Below are 15,193 nucleotides of genomic sequence, written 5' to 3'. Positions count from 1 at the left end.
CCCACGACTGCGCCTGGCTAATTTTTTGTATTTTTAGTAGAGACGTTTCACCACGTTAGCCAGGATGGTCTCAATCTCCTGACCTCGTGATCCGCCTGCCTCAACCTCCCAAAGTGCTGGGATTACAGGCGTGAGCCAACGCGCCCGGCCTGAAGTGCTTTTTTTATAATGACAATGAAGACACCACCATAAAGCTAAGCGAGAGAAATAGGATGGATGCTGGCATTATTCAGAAGTGAACCCGTTGCCATCTGGCCCCAGCGTCCCAGTTCCTGATCTGGAAGCCTGTGTTCTCTGCCCCACCGGGGCGTGGACCTTCCATCTTAGGAGAAGCTGCTCAGATCATGCTAACGAGGGCAGGATCTGGTGGGAGTGTCCACACCTGCCAAGCCCTTGGCAAAAGCTTCTGCAGGGGCCTGGAATTGAATCACCTTGGCTCTTTGTACCACCAAGGAGATGAATGTCTGTTCTCTCTGAGCATTGTGATCTCAGGGTCGTCTATGGGAGAATTCGACCTTAGGTGGATTCCAGTCTCATCTTTCATCAGAATCACGCACACCACACCTGCTGCCCCATTTCTGAAGATGGAGCCCCAATCTGGGAGCTTGTGCTAGGGGCCCAGCCCCAGCTCCATCCCAGGGGCTCACTGTGTGACTTCAGGCAAGTGTCTTAACCTCCCCGGGCTTCAGTTTCATCCTCTCAGTCATAAAAGTGCTAGTTTAGATCAATGATTCTCAGCTAGGGGCAGTTTTGCCCACACGGGGAACATTAAACAGTGTCTGGCTGGGCACGGTGGCTCACAACGGCAATCCTAGCACTTTGGGAGGCCCAGTTGGGAGGATCACTTGAGATCAGGAGTTCGAGACCAGCCTGGCCAACATGGTGAAACCCTTTCTCTACTAAAAATTTAAAAATTAGCCAGGCGTGGTGGTGGGTGCCTGTAATCACAGCTACTCGGGAGGTTGAGGCAGGAGAATCGCTTGAACCCAACCCAGGAGGCGGAGGTTGCAGTGAGCTGAGATCGTACCACTGCACTTCTGCCTGGGTGACAGAGCAAGACTCCGTCTCGAAAAAAGAAAAAAAAAAACCAGTGTCTGGAGACACTGTTGGTTGTCACAGCTGGGTGGGTGCTAGTGGCCTCTGGTGGGTAGAGGCCAGAGATGCTGCTAAACATCCTACAGTGCACAGGACGGCTCCCCCCGCAGAGAATGACCCTGCACAGCACAGCAGCCGCGCCTGCTGAGAAACCTGCCATAGACAAACCCAGCCCATTGCTGGCTGCCACGGTGGTCAGGACGGCCCAACAGCACCAAGACCGTCCCTAACTCTCGGTGGGCAGGACCTGAACTAGGGAGGTGGAGAAGGCTCACTGCCAGGCTCACCACTGTCCCTGATGCCTTCCAGGGAACTCTGGTGATATTCCAGTAGGATTTCCTTGGAAACATCCTCCTGCTCTGCAAACACTGGAGATTGCATGAAGAGCAGGTGGCTGAGCCCTGAGCATGTGACAGCCAGCGCTGGGAACTCAGTGGGACAAAAGGTCACACTGGGGCATCAAGGTGACCAAGTCCTGGACCTGCTGTCTTTCCTCCATTCTGCCTTCTTTTTGGTTTCTGTATGAGTCCGTTCTCACACTGCTCTAAAGAAATACCTGACACTGGGTAATTTATAAAGGAAAGAGGTTTAATTGACTCACAGTTCCACATGGCTGGGGAGGCCTCATGAGACTTACAATCATGGCAGAAAGCAAGAGAGAAGCAAAGGCATGTCTTACATGGCAGCAGGCAAGAGAGAGTGAATGAGCGAAGGAGGAAGAGGCCCTTATAAAACCATCAGATCATCTGAGAACTCACTCACTATCTCGGGAACGGTATGGGGGAACCGCTGCCATGACCCAATCACCTCCCACCAGGTCCCCCCTTCAACACATGGGAATTATGGGGATTACAATTGGAGATGAGATTTGGGTGGGAACATAGAGCCAAACTAAATCAGTCTCTTTCTTTCTTTTCCTTTTTTTTTTTTTTTTTGAGACGTAGTCTTGCTCTGTCACCCAGGCTGGAATGCAGTGGTGTGATCTCGGCTCACTGCAACCTCTGCCTCCTGGGTTCAAGCAATTCTGCCTCAGCCTCCCTAGTAGCTAGGATTATAGGCGCCTGCCACCATGCCTAGCTAATTTTTGTATTTTTAGTACAGATGGGGTTTCACCACGTTGGCCAGGCTGGTCTTGAACTCCTGACCTCAGGTGATCCACCCGCATCAGCCTCCCAAAGTGCTGGGATTACAGGCATAAGCCACTGCACCCAGCCTCTTTTCTCTTGTTTTCTTTCTCTCTCCTTTCTTTCCTTCCTTCATTTTCCTTTCTTCTTTCTTTCTTTTTTGACACAGGGTCTCTCTCTGGAGTGCAGTGGTGCCATCACAGCTCCCTGCAGCCTTGACCTCCCAGGCTCAAGCAATCCTCCCACCTCAGCCTCCCAAATAGCTGGGACTACAGGCATATGCCACCATGCCCGGCTAATTTTTTGTATTTTTTTGGTAGCGACAAAGTCTCCCTATGTTGCCCAGGTTGGTCTTGAACTCCTGGGCTCAAATGATCCTCCCACCTTGGCCTTCCAAAGTGCTGTGATTACAGGCATGAGCCACTGCACCTGGCCTTGTTGGTTCTTTAAGAGCCCCAGCTGGGACACTTGGAGACGAATGGGTCTTGCCTTTTTACCTCAGCTGGCTAACACTACAATGCCCCTTAGATTGACAGATGTTCACTACATATTTTGAGAGACAGAAAAACTAATATTCTTTAGTTTGTTTTTTTTATTTTGGGTTTTTTGTTTGTTTTGGGTTTTTGTTTTGTTTTTTGTTTTTTTCTTGAGACACAGTTTCGGTCTTGTCACCCAGGCTGGAGTGCAGTGGCACAATCTCGGCTCACTGCAACCTCCGCCTCCCAGGTTCAATCAATTCTCCTGCCTCAGCCTCCTGAGTAGCTGGGATTACAGGCACCTGCCACCACGCCTGGCTAATTTTTGTATTTTTAGTAGAGGGGGTTTCGCCATGTTGGCCAGGCTGGTCTCGAATTCCTGACCTCAGGTGATGCACCTGTCTCAGTCTCCCAAACTGCTGGGATTATGGGCATGAGCCACCATGCCCAGCCTGTCTGTTTTTTGAGACAGGGTCTCTTGTTCTGTCACCTAGGCTGGAGTGCAGTGCTGCAATCTTGGCTCACTACAACCTCCACATCCTGGGCTCAAGCGATTCTTCCACCTTAGTCTCACAAGTAGCTGAGACTGCAGGCTCGCGCCACCATGTCAGGTTCTATTTAGTTTTTTTTAAATAAAAATCTGCATGCCTCTTTCAAATCTGTAGTGGGAATCAGACCCCGCACAGGAAATGTCCATCAACTCCAGGGGCCCGGAAATGGCACTGGCCAAAAACACATGCCTGGCAGAGCCGAGCTGGTTTCCGGAAGAATGTGTCAGCAAAGCATCCCCACTTTTCTCCAGCTTGCATTTTCTCTTCAGCTTTCTCTTATGCTTTTCCAAACCACACAGCTTCTTGGGAGGCATGCTGAAGTGTTTAAAAATGAAGCAATAAAAATAAATCACTTGTTCTCGGAAGACAGCCGGCTGGTTATTTAGCTGCATGTTTCAACGGACTAAATGCTGACACAGGGCTGTTCCTCGGGCACCCAGGCAGCGGTGCCGCAGACAGGGTGCCTCAGAAAAGACTCTTGTCATGTCCACCAAAGGACATTCTGCTCCCTGTGGTGGCCAGAAACCCCTTCACGCTGGGGCTACACAATGTGATGTTAGCACTGTGTTTTATTCCTGGGTTATTTCCACACTCCTTTTTTTTTTTCTTTTGGAGACAGAGTTTCGCGCTTGTTGCCCAGGCTTGAGTGCAATGGTGTGATCTCCGCTCACTGCAACCTCCGCCTCCCAGGTTCAAGTGATTCTCCTGTCTCAGCCTCCCAAGTAGCTGAGATCACAGGTGCCCATCACCACACCCAGCTAATTTTTTGTAGAGAGCAGTTTTCACCATGTTGGCCAGGCCGGCCTCGAACTCCTAACCTCAGGTGATGCAGCTGCTTCGGCCTCCCAGAGTACTGGGATTACGGGCATGAGCCACCACGCCTGGCCACTACACTCCTTATAATTGTCTAATTGTCCCAGGCAGCCACCCAGCCGGGCCTGGCCCTCCCTGGTGATCTGCTGGGGCTCCTCTCCCACCCTAGACCCAGCATCAGTTCCCTAAAGGGTTTCTCCAGAGTTTCAAAGAGCTGGCCATAAGCTTTGTCACGCAGACACTGAATCTAGAGGACCATTTAGGACTCATTAAAAGCTCGACCTCACTCCTTACACAAAACCCACCAGATGCATCAGAGATTTCAGTGTAAAAAAATAAAGCCATGAAGGCCGGGTGCGGTGGCTCACGCCTGTAATCCCAGCACTTTGGGAGGCCGAGGCAGGAGGATCACTTGAGTTCGAGACCAGCCTGGCCAACGCAGTGAAACCCCGTCTCTACTAAAGATACAAAAATTAGCTGGGCATCATGGCACGTGCCTGTAATCCCAGCTACTTGGGAGGCTGAGGCAGGACAATCGCTTGAACTCGGAGGGGAAGGCTGCAGTGAGCCGAGATGGCACCACCGCACTCCAGCCTTGAGTGAGACTCTGCCTCTAAACAAAATAAAAATAAAAATTTAAAAAGCCATGAAAGTACGAGAAGAAAAGGTAGGAGGAGGATTAAACACGCAAAAGTCGTTTCCAAGCTGATACAAAACCCAGAGGCTACTGAGAAAGAGAATACCTTTGACCTCATAAATATTACAACTTTCATTGCAGCAGGTGGGGTTGATGCGAGGAAGTCAATTTGCTGACCTCATCCCTATATTTGTCAGAATGAACTCATTTTTGCTGACCTCATCCCTGTATTTGTCAGAATGAACTCATTTTTGCTGACCTCATCCCTGTATTTGTCAGAATGAACTCATTTTTGCTGACCTCATCCCTCTATTTGTCAGAATGAACTCATTTTTGCTGACCTCATCCCTCTATTTGTCAGAATGAACTCATTTTTGCTGACCTCATCCCTCTATTTGTCAGAATGAACTCATTTTTGCTGACCTCATCCCTCTATTTGTCAGAATGAACTCATTTTTGCTGACCTCATCCCTCTATTTGTCAGAATGAACTCATTTTTGCTGACCTCATCCCTCTATTTGTCAGAATGAACTCATTTTTGCTGACCTCATCCCTGTATTTGTCAGAATGAACTCATTTTTGCAGTGGTGACAAATAAGCCCTGATGTCTCCAAGACACGATACACTACAGATCTACTTCTCGCTGACGCTAAGTCCAGAGCGAGCCAGGCAGCTCCCCAGAGCAGCAGTGGCTCCACGCGGTGACTCACCCATCCAGGCTGCCACAATCTTGTCTTTCAACAAACTCAATGCGTGGCCTCCAGCCATCATCAAGAAGCAGAAGGCAGGCCAGGCATCGCTCACCTGTTCCTCATGCCTCTGCCCAGGAGTGGCCCACGTTCCTTCCCCTCGTGGGGGCCTGGGCCAACTGCGCGGTGCCGCCTGTCTGTAGGGGGGCCGGTTATGGGGGTGGCCATGAATTATTTGGTGAATGTGCCTCCCTCTCCCGCAGCTCACTCGCCCGGCTACACTGACTCTGGTGCTTTATCTTGAACACCCTGAACTCCTGTCTCATGGCCTTTAAATTAGCTCTTCTCTCTTTCTGGAATGTTCTTCTCCAGGGAATCTGCTTGGCTGGTTCCCTTACCTCCCTCAGTGTAATTCAACAGAAAAGCATCAAAGAATGTAATTAGAACATGGGCAAGAGATATGAAATATTTTACCAAAAAGGATATACGGATGGCAAATAAGCACGTGAAAAGACGTTCAATATCGTGAGCCATTAGGGAAATTCACATTACGACTACAATAAGATATCACTGCGTTAACTATCAGAACGGCTAAAACAAAAAATGGTGGCAACACCAAATGCTAATGAGGATGCAGAGAAATAAGATCACGCACACACTGCTGGCGGGAACGGTACAGTTACTCTGGAAAACAGTCTGGCAGTTTCTTTTCTTTTTTTGAGACAGGATCCCACTTTGTTACCCAGGCTGCAGTGCAGTGGTGTGATGTCGGCTTATTGCAGCCTTGACCTCCTGGGCTCAAGTGATCCTCCCACCTCAGCCTCCTAAGTAGCTGGGACCACAGGCACATGCCACCATGCCTGGCTAATTTTCTGTATTTTTAGTAAAGATGGGATTTCACCATGTTGCCCAGGCTGGTCTCAAACTCCTGAGCTCATGTGGCCCTCCTGCCTTGGCCTCCCAAAGTGCTGGGATTACAAGCGTGAGCCACTGCGCCAGGACAGCAGTTTCTTATCAAACAAAACATGCAACTAACTACCACATGACACGGCAGCTATCGCACTGCCTGGAGAAACGAAAGTTTACGTTCACATAAAAATCAGTACACCTGCCTCAGAAGAAGGAGCAGGCATCAAAAAAAAAATTGGGACTGGGCGCAGTGGCTCATGCCTGTAATCCCAGCACTTTGGGAGGCCAAGGCAGGTGGATCACTTGAGGTCAGGAGTTCGAGACCAGCCTGGCCAACATGGTGAAACCCCGGTCTCTACTAAAAATAGAAAAATTGGCCGGGCGTGGTGCTGCACACTTGTAATCCCAGCTACTCAGGTGGCTGAAGCAGGAGAATCACTTGAACCTGGAAAGCAGAGGTTGCAGTGAGCTGAGATCACGTCACTGCACTCCAGCCTGGGTGACAGAGTGATACTCTGTCTCAATAAATAAATAAATAATAAGACTGGTGGATTGCAAGATGTTGCCATTGGCGGAAAATGAGTAAAGGGTCAAAGGAATTTCTCAGTGTGATTTCTTGCAATTGCATGTGGATCTACAATTATCTCCCTCAAAATTTTAATTAAAAAACAGACACAAGGGCTGGGCGCAGTGGCTCACACCTGTAATCCCAGCACTTTGGGAGGCCGAGGTGGGCGGATCACCTGAGGTCAGGAGTTCGAGACCAGCCTGGCCAACATGGTGAAAACCCATCTCTATTAAAAATACCAAAAAAATTAGCCGGGCGTTGTGGCTGGTGCCTGTAATCCCAGCTACTCGGGAGGCTGAGGCAGGAGAATAATCGCTTGAACCTGGGAGGCGGAGGTTGCAGTGAGCCGAGATGGCGCCACTGCACTCCAGCCTGGGCAACAAGAGCAAAACTCCGTCTCAAACAAACAAACAAAAAAAATAGACACAAGGCTTTTCCTTCATTATTGTGAAACTGATTCAATTGCTTCATTTTGGCTTTGCTGTTTAAAAAAATAAAATAAAATAAATTAAAATAAATAAACCAGGGTGGCATTACTAGCAAACTTGTAATCACCCAGAATCCACTTTGGCTGGAAGACCTGGCTTCTGTGCAAACACTCTGGAGTCCTGTCTTCATTGACTCTGGGTCTTGTGGCAAGAGAAGGTGCACAACACCGTCACCGTCACCGTCACCATCACCGTCACCGTCACCATCTGAGCACAGGGAAACGCGGCCCATCTCCTCAGCTAAGTCCTAATTAGCTTAGTCCTGTGGTCGTAAAACCAAATTCCACAGGAGTGGAGAATGTCAAGAGGTGGCCGTGCACAGAATTACAACAGGTCCCTGTCCTTGCTCTTCTTGCATAGCTCAGATGTTCTCTATTTTGCTTTCAAAAGCAAAGGGCCTTCCATTCCTTCCATCCATTACTCTCTCCATAGAGTCAGCGAAGATCAGTAGTTCATAAACTAGGAGCACAGCAGCATGTGGGTCCTTCACTCATCTACACCCTGAAAATGTTCTGGAAAAGGTCTCAAGCAAGAAGCCAACTGCTCCTCTTCCTGTGGCCCCAGCAAATCTCAGCAGGCCCCAAAGGCTGGAACCAGACAAGCGGGCCCATACATCCCCATGTCCTAGAGCAGGAATCTGGGCCACCCCTGCAGGAATCCCTGAGGATCAGGAAATCGGTTCACCAGCGTGGCTCGTCATCCACCCCTACTACAGGCAGGTTTTAGATCAGTGACATTCCCAGAAGCATTTCCTCTCCATTCCCAGATCACCTGCTGTATTAGTCCATTTCCACACTGCCATAAAGATACTACCCGAGACTAGGTAATTTATCAGCCAGGGAGGTTTAATTGACTCACAGTTCCACACGGCTGGGGAGACCTCAGGAAACTTACACTCACGGCAGAAGGGGAAGCAGACGCCTTCTTCGCAAGGCAGCAGGAGAGCGAGAGAAGGAATAGGAAGGGAGAAGAGCCCCTTATAAAACCACCAGACCTCGTGAGAACCCACCCACTATCACGAGAACAGCACTGGGGAAGCTGCCTCCATGATCCAATCACCTCCCTCCCTCCACACGTGGGGATTACAATTCAAGATGAGATTTGGGTGGGGACACAGAGCCAAACCAGATCACCTGGCTCACCCAGACCTGGGACCTAGATGCCCCCTCACTTCTCAGTGTCAGGCTACTCCTCCATAAGCAGGCATCCAAGGACCCTCAAGGACCGTCGGTGGCTCCCTCCCTCCTTCCATCAAGCCTTCACCTGGTGGTTGGCCCCAAGGCCCCCATGCATGGCCCCTGCCTGCTGCTGTCTTCTGGGTTCCCTGTGCTTGCCTTCAGGGAGCTCCCAGCCTTCTGGCCATGCGCCTCGAAGTCCGGGGCTGTCTCCTCCCTCGGGGTCCTGGAAGTATCTTTCTTGCACCTGCCCCCTCCCAGGCAGGCACCTCTGAAGTCCCCCCAGTTGGGGTCCCTCATGCTCCTAGGGCTCCTCTCCAATCCACTGCCTGCTGGGGGAGGGATGCATCCGGGGGCCTGGCCCATGGAGCCAGGCCACCGTGAAGGCCCATCTCACCTGGCACAGGCCTGGTGGACACCGGCTGGCCGCAGCACCACCGAGCCTTCCAGAGGCAGGGTGCCGTCCCCACAGGCCGGCCCGGGCAGCATCTGCTGCTTCCCGCTGTGGCCAGCAGGCAAAAGAATCCCTCCCTGAGTCCCAGGAAGGGAGGGAAAGTCCAGACTAGCACTGAGACACTGAGGGCTTTGGGGCGGGCAGGAGCATGTAGGGGAGAGGCCGACGCCAATCCCCCGACTCTCTGCATGGCTCACCGCCTCCCTGCTGTGTCTCCCAGAAGCAGCCATCACTGTCTGCTCCAGAACGTTCCTCTCCATCTTACTCCACGAAGGCAGGGAAATTGGACGGTCTATTTGCTGTCATGTCCCCGTACCCACAGTGGGAGAAGCCGAGAGGAGCTGGGGCCTCGCCTGGCTGGGATGGGCCTGCCAGGAATGCTGCCAGCTGGTTCCTTGTCCCAGCTGTGGGCACATTCCCAGTCCTCCGGTTGGGCTCTGTGGCGGGCCCTGAGGAGCACCCCATCCTCTGGGTCCTGGGTGGGAAGATAAAACAGAGGTCAGCAGAGCAGGGCCTGGGGCCGGACTGGATCCTGTTCTCCATTTTGTTGGCTGAAACTGTGGGCAAATTTCCCCAACCCCTCTGAGCCTCAGTTTCTCCATCTGTGCAGTGGGGACAGTAGGACTGACCCTGCAGGGATGGGTGGGGACTAAAATGGTGGGGGTGAGGCACTGAGCTCAGCATACGGCCAGAGGGAGGGCTCCGGGGCACTCCTGGGCTGGGTTATCCAATCAGAACTGCGGGAGGGCCGGGCGCGGTGCCTCACACCTGTAATCTCAGCACTTTAGAGGCCAAGGCCAGTGGATCACCTGAGGTCCGGAGTTCGAGACCAGCCTGGCCAACATGGTGAAACCCCGTCTCTACTAAAAATACAAAATTAGCCGAGCGTGGTGGCACATGCCTGCAGTCTCAGCTACTCGGGAAGCTGAGATAGGAGAATCGCTTGAACCCAGGAAGCGGAGGCTGCAGTGAGCCAAGACTGCGCCATTGCACTCCAGCCTGGGCGAGACAGGTAGAGACTCTGTCTCAAAAAAAAAAAAAAAAAAAAAAGCTCTGGCCTGTGAATGCAGCCTGAGAAGCCTGGACTAGAGGCAGTTCAGCTTCCTTCCACATCCCCGGCACCCACCCATGCTGTGGTAGGACCTGCCCTTCTCGCGGGGGAAGGGAGGCCCTTCTGACCTCCACCCTCCATGCACCAGCACCTTCTGTGTGTCCAGCACAGCTCAAGGGCCCGGTCACACAGAGGTAGGAAGGAGAAGGAAACAGACGTGGGACAAGTCAGTTCCATGAACATCACAGGGCCGGGCACGGTGGCTTGTGTCTGTGCCTTTTGGGAGGCCGAGGCGGGAGGATCGCTTGAGCCTAGGAATTTGAGACCAGCCTCGGCAACATGGTGAGACCCTATCACTACAAAAGATAAAAAATAAAATAAATCATCGCAGCATTGCACAAAAGTCTGTGCAGGGGACAAGGGGGTCAGGAAGGGAGGCTGGCCAAGTCCCCACAAATGTCTTCAGGGAAGAGCTTCCTGAGTTGTCCTTCTCCAGGGGCGGGAGCGTCCCAGGCAGACGAAACAGCAGGAGCACAGCACTGGAGGCCTGGCCTGGGCGGGAAGGGGAGGAGAGCGGCATGGCCACTCGGGGACCTGCATGGAGGTCCCACTGCCAGGTGACACTCAGCAAGCTCAGATCCTTTTACAAATAACCAGCCGCTTCTAGGAGAGAGATTAGTCCAGATTCCCCGGGAGCTTTTGACTTTCAGAGTCAACAAAGGATAAATTAATGCATCACTCTCTGCTCCTTCTGAGAACACGTGTCTAACCGGACCAGCTGCACCTTTGAGGCTGGGATCAGAGGGAGCAGCTGAGGACCCAGAGTGAGCCTGAATGAGTGACTCTGGGAGCCGGGCGAGATGGGGCAGCAGGGAGGGCGCCCGCCACCCATCGTGACCCTCTGGCCTTCCCGTCCAGCCTCTTCCCACACTGTGTGCCCCCCGAGCCCTCCTTGCTCTGGGGACGGCAGAGAGGCTGAAGCCAGGAGGCTCTCAGGTATGTCATGAGTCAACCCAGACAGAAACGGAAAACGAAGGAGACAGGAGCAGGTGGGAGGGAGGGAAGAACTGGAGGGCCACGGGGAGGCTCAGGACAGGGGTGGCCCTAGCCCATCACTGGGCACCTCACTGAGACAACACACGAGGGCTTCGCCAGCTGCCCCTGTCCCCCCAGGGCAGAGAATGTGGGCAGCCCAGGCAAAGCTGTCCTGACGCCTACACCCTCAGCGCCCAGCCCTTCCAGCTGTGCCACAGGAGGCTCATCCAACGGTGCGGAGAGAAGCGGGGAACAGGCCACAACCCACTGAAGGTCTCCAGAGCCTTCTCCCTACCAGCCGCGGAGCCTTCTGGAAGCATTCGGTTCATGTGCTCCTCTAACACTACCAGAGCTAGGGGCTGGCACCTCCTGCAGGGAACAATCAGACAGCATGCGGCTGGAGGGGCGGATGCCAGGCCTAAGAAAGCGGCAGCCCTCCAGGAAGCTGAGCCCCGTGACCAGCCCGTCCCACGCCCCAATAGTCGGCTAACCGCTCCTCTCCTACAGAGCCTCCCCGGCACAGCTCACAATGGCAATCAGGGCACAGATTCTCCCAGGAACTCCACAGGTACCAGACGCTGCCCCATCGGGGACGCAGAGGGTGAGCACAGCCCCAGCACAGCCCCACACTGATGCCCGTGGCAGGGGTGAGAAGAGGCGGTGCCCTCCCTTCAAGGAAGAGCTTGTTCAATCTTCCCCCAGATACTAGGTTCTGGGAGAGCAGAGGGCAGGTCTGGCTGGGGCAGGACTCAGGGATTACCTGTCGTCCAGCTTGGCCACTGACGGTGACACTGGGCAGGTCCCCTTCTCTCCCACTCCACAGGGCAGGGCTCGGGGGCTCTGAGGAAGGGAGGAGGGCCACCTTCTCCACTGGGCCCATGATCCTTTAGGTGTCCACAAAAATGTTTTAATTTTCTTTTTTTTTTTTTGAGAAAGAGCCTGGCTCTGTCACCCAGGCTGGTGTGCAGTGGCACGATCTCGGCTCACTGCAACCTCTGCCTCCCAGGTTCAAGTGATTCTTGTGCCTCAGCCTCCCAAGTAGCTGGTATTATAGGCGCCCACCACCACACCCAGCTAATCTTTGTGTTTTTAGTAGAGATGGGGTTTCACCATGTTAGCCAGGCTGGTCTCGAACCCCTGGGCTCAAGCGATCTGCCTGCCTCAGCCTCCTACAGTGCTGGGATTACAGGAGTGAGCCACTGCAACCGGTTGGGATAAGCCTATTGATGGGAAGAAAAACCCCAAACACACACATACACACACACATACGAACCAAGGAGAGATGATTCCAGATTAACCCATTTTTTGTAGAAGTCAAAGGTTTTGCAGTTCCAGGATTTTGGAGCACACCTCCTATAGAAACAGAACAACAGGATGTATGTACATACGTGTAGAGAGACAGAGAATCACACACACACAGACGATAAGGATTCGGCTCATGTGATTGCAGAGGTTAAGTCCCAAGATCTGCTACAGTCGGCAAGCTAGAGGCCCAGGAGAGCGGACCACAGGGTTCCAGTCTGAGGCTTGAGACCCAAGAAGAGCCAGCATTCAAGTTCAAAGGCAGGAAAAAGCCAGTGTCCCTGTCTGAAGGCAGGCAGTCCGGAGAATTCTCTTCCTCGGGGGAGGGGGAGGCTTTTTGTTCCATGCAGGCCTTCAACTGACTGGATGAGGCCCCCCCACACTAGGGAGCACAGTCTACTCCTCTCAGTCCACTGATTTAAGTGTTAAACTCACCCACAGACACCCAGAATAATGTCTGACCACACATCTGGGAACCCCGTGGCCCAGTCAAGCTGACACATAAAAGTACCCAGGTAAGGCTGGGCGCAGTGGCTCAAGCCTGTAATCCCAGCACTTTGGGAGGCCGAGGTGGGTGGATCACCTGAGGTCAGGAGTTTGAGACCAGCCTGGCCAACATGGTGAAACCCCGTCTCTACTAAAAATATACAAAATTATCCGGGAGTGGTGGCAGGTGACTGTAATCCCAGACACTCAAGAGGCTGAGGCAGGAGAATCACTTGAACCCAGGAAGCAGAGGTTGCAGTGAGCCAAGATGGCGCCATTTCACTCCAGCCTGGGAGACAAGAGTGAAACTCCATATCAAGAAAAAACAAACGAACCAACAACGCACACACAAGAAAAGGGACCCAGGTAGGACTCCAGTGGACATGAGGGCTGGAGGGTCTCCCCCCGTGGCTCTGACTCCAAGGGCAGAGCTGAAGGGGGCAAAGGCTGTCACTGCCCCAAGCTCTGAGAGCTTCAGCCAGGTTACAAGAGACACAGGATAGTGCCAGAGGAGGAGTGACTCTTGGCAGAGCCAGGACTACCTCCAGGGGCCTCCGCCTTAGGGGGCTGTTGCTTGGCTTCACTCTTGGGTGTAAGCTGGCTGATACGGTTTGGATCCATGTCCCCACCCAAATCTCATTTTGAATTGTAATTCCCAGTGTTGAAGGTGGGGCCTGGTGGGAGGTGACTGGATTATGCAGGTGGCATTCTCATGAATGGCTTAGCACCATCTAATATGGTTTGGCTGTGTCCCCACCCAAATCTCATAATCCCCACCCGTGGTGAGAGGGACCCAGTGGGAGGCAATTGGATCATGGAGGCAGTTCCCCCATGCTGTTCTCATGATATTGAGTTAGTTCTCATGAGATCTGACAGTTTTATAAGGGGCTTTCCCCGCTTTCACTCTGTACTTCTCCTTCCTGCTGCCATGTGGAGAAGGACATGTGTTTGCTTCCCCTTCTGCCATGGTTGTAAGTTTCCTGAGGCCTCCCAAGCCATGCTGAACTGGGACTCAATTAAACCTTTTCTGTTTATAAGTTACCCAGTCTTGGGTATGTCCTTATTAGCAGAATGAGGATGGACTAATGCACCATCCTCCCTTGGTACTGTATAGTGAGTGAGTTACCAAAAGATCTGGTTGTTAAAAAGTGTGTGGCAGGCTGGATGCAGTGGCTCACGCCTGTAATCCCAGCACTTTGGGAGGCTGAGGTGGGCAGATCACGAGGTCAGGAGATCGAGACCATCATGGCTAATATGGTGAAATCCCGTTCTCTACTAAAAATACAAAAAATTAGCCGGGTGTGGTGGCACCCACCTGTAGTCCCAGCTACTCGGGAGGCTGAGGCAGGAGAGTTGCTTAAACCCAGGAGGCGGAGGTTGCAGTGAGCCGAGATTGCACCACTGCACTCCAGTCTGGGCGACAGAACAAGACTCCATCTCAAAAAAAAAAAAGTGTGTGGCAACCTTCCCCTGGCTGTGTCTTGCTCCTGCTCCTGCCATGTCAGAAGCCTGCTCCCGCTCTACCTTCCACATGAGTGAAAGCTCCCCGAGGCCTCCCCAGAAACAGATGCCGCCATGCTTCCAGTAGCCTGCAGAACCGTGAGCCAATGAAACCCGTTTTCTTTATAAATTACCCAGGCTCAGGTATTTCTTTATAGCAATGCGAGAGCAGACTAATACACCGCCCTGGCAAAGTGGAAAGGACAGGCAGGGCTTGGCAGCCAGACAAGGACTTAACTTTCAACTTGGGACTGAACATTCACCCAACGGAAACGAGATGGCTCTGCAGATGGAGCTGGAAGGGTCCCCCTTCTCTCTGCACCCCGTTCTCTCCTTCAGGAGTTGCACCGGCCTCTTGCCCCTCACTGGTTCTCAGCTCAGAGAGGGCAGGCAGCAGGTTTTTCTCTCCCTCGTGTCTCTAATCGGACATAAAGTGGCTGGGGACAGTGCAAAGAGACTCGGTAAGTGCTCATGATGATGTGTCACTGTCAAAACTGGGTCCTGGTGACAGTTTCTTAAGCCCAAAGGCAAGGTCGGAGTGGGAAATAGTCTGGTTGCTTCTATTTGAAGGCAGGACAGGTCACAGACAGTACACCGCAGGGGACAGAGCTTTAATTGGAACAACCTCAGATTCTCTCCTGGGGAACAGAAGCGACCAGGAACACAGAAGCTGCTGCCCTCGGCACAGCCGGCACGCACATCGGACCAGACACGAGCTAGTGCAGGACACGTCCTCAATGGCACCTGTGCCACAGGCCACAGCAGCCCCGTGATTTGGATAGAAGACGACCTGAGCTCCTAATAACCAGTGTTAACTTTTCTTCAAGGCAAGCTAACCTG

The sequence above is a fragment of the Pan troglodytes genome, chromosome 19 (assembly GCF_028858775.2).
Source record: "Pan troglodytes isolate AG18354 chromosome 19, NHGRI_mPanTro3-v2.0_pri, whole genome shotgun sequence".
NCBI lineage: Eukaryota > Metazoa > Chordata > Mammalia > Primates > Hominidae > Pan > Pan troglodytes.
Note: the sequence above shows the minus strand (reverse complement) of the source record.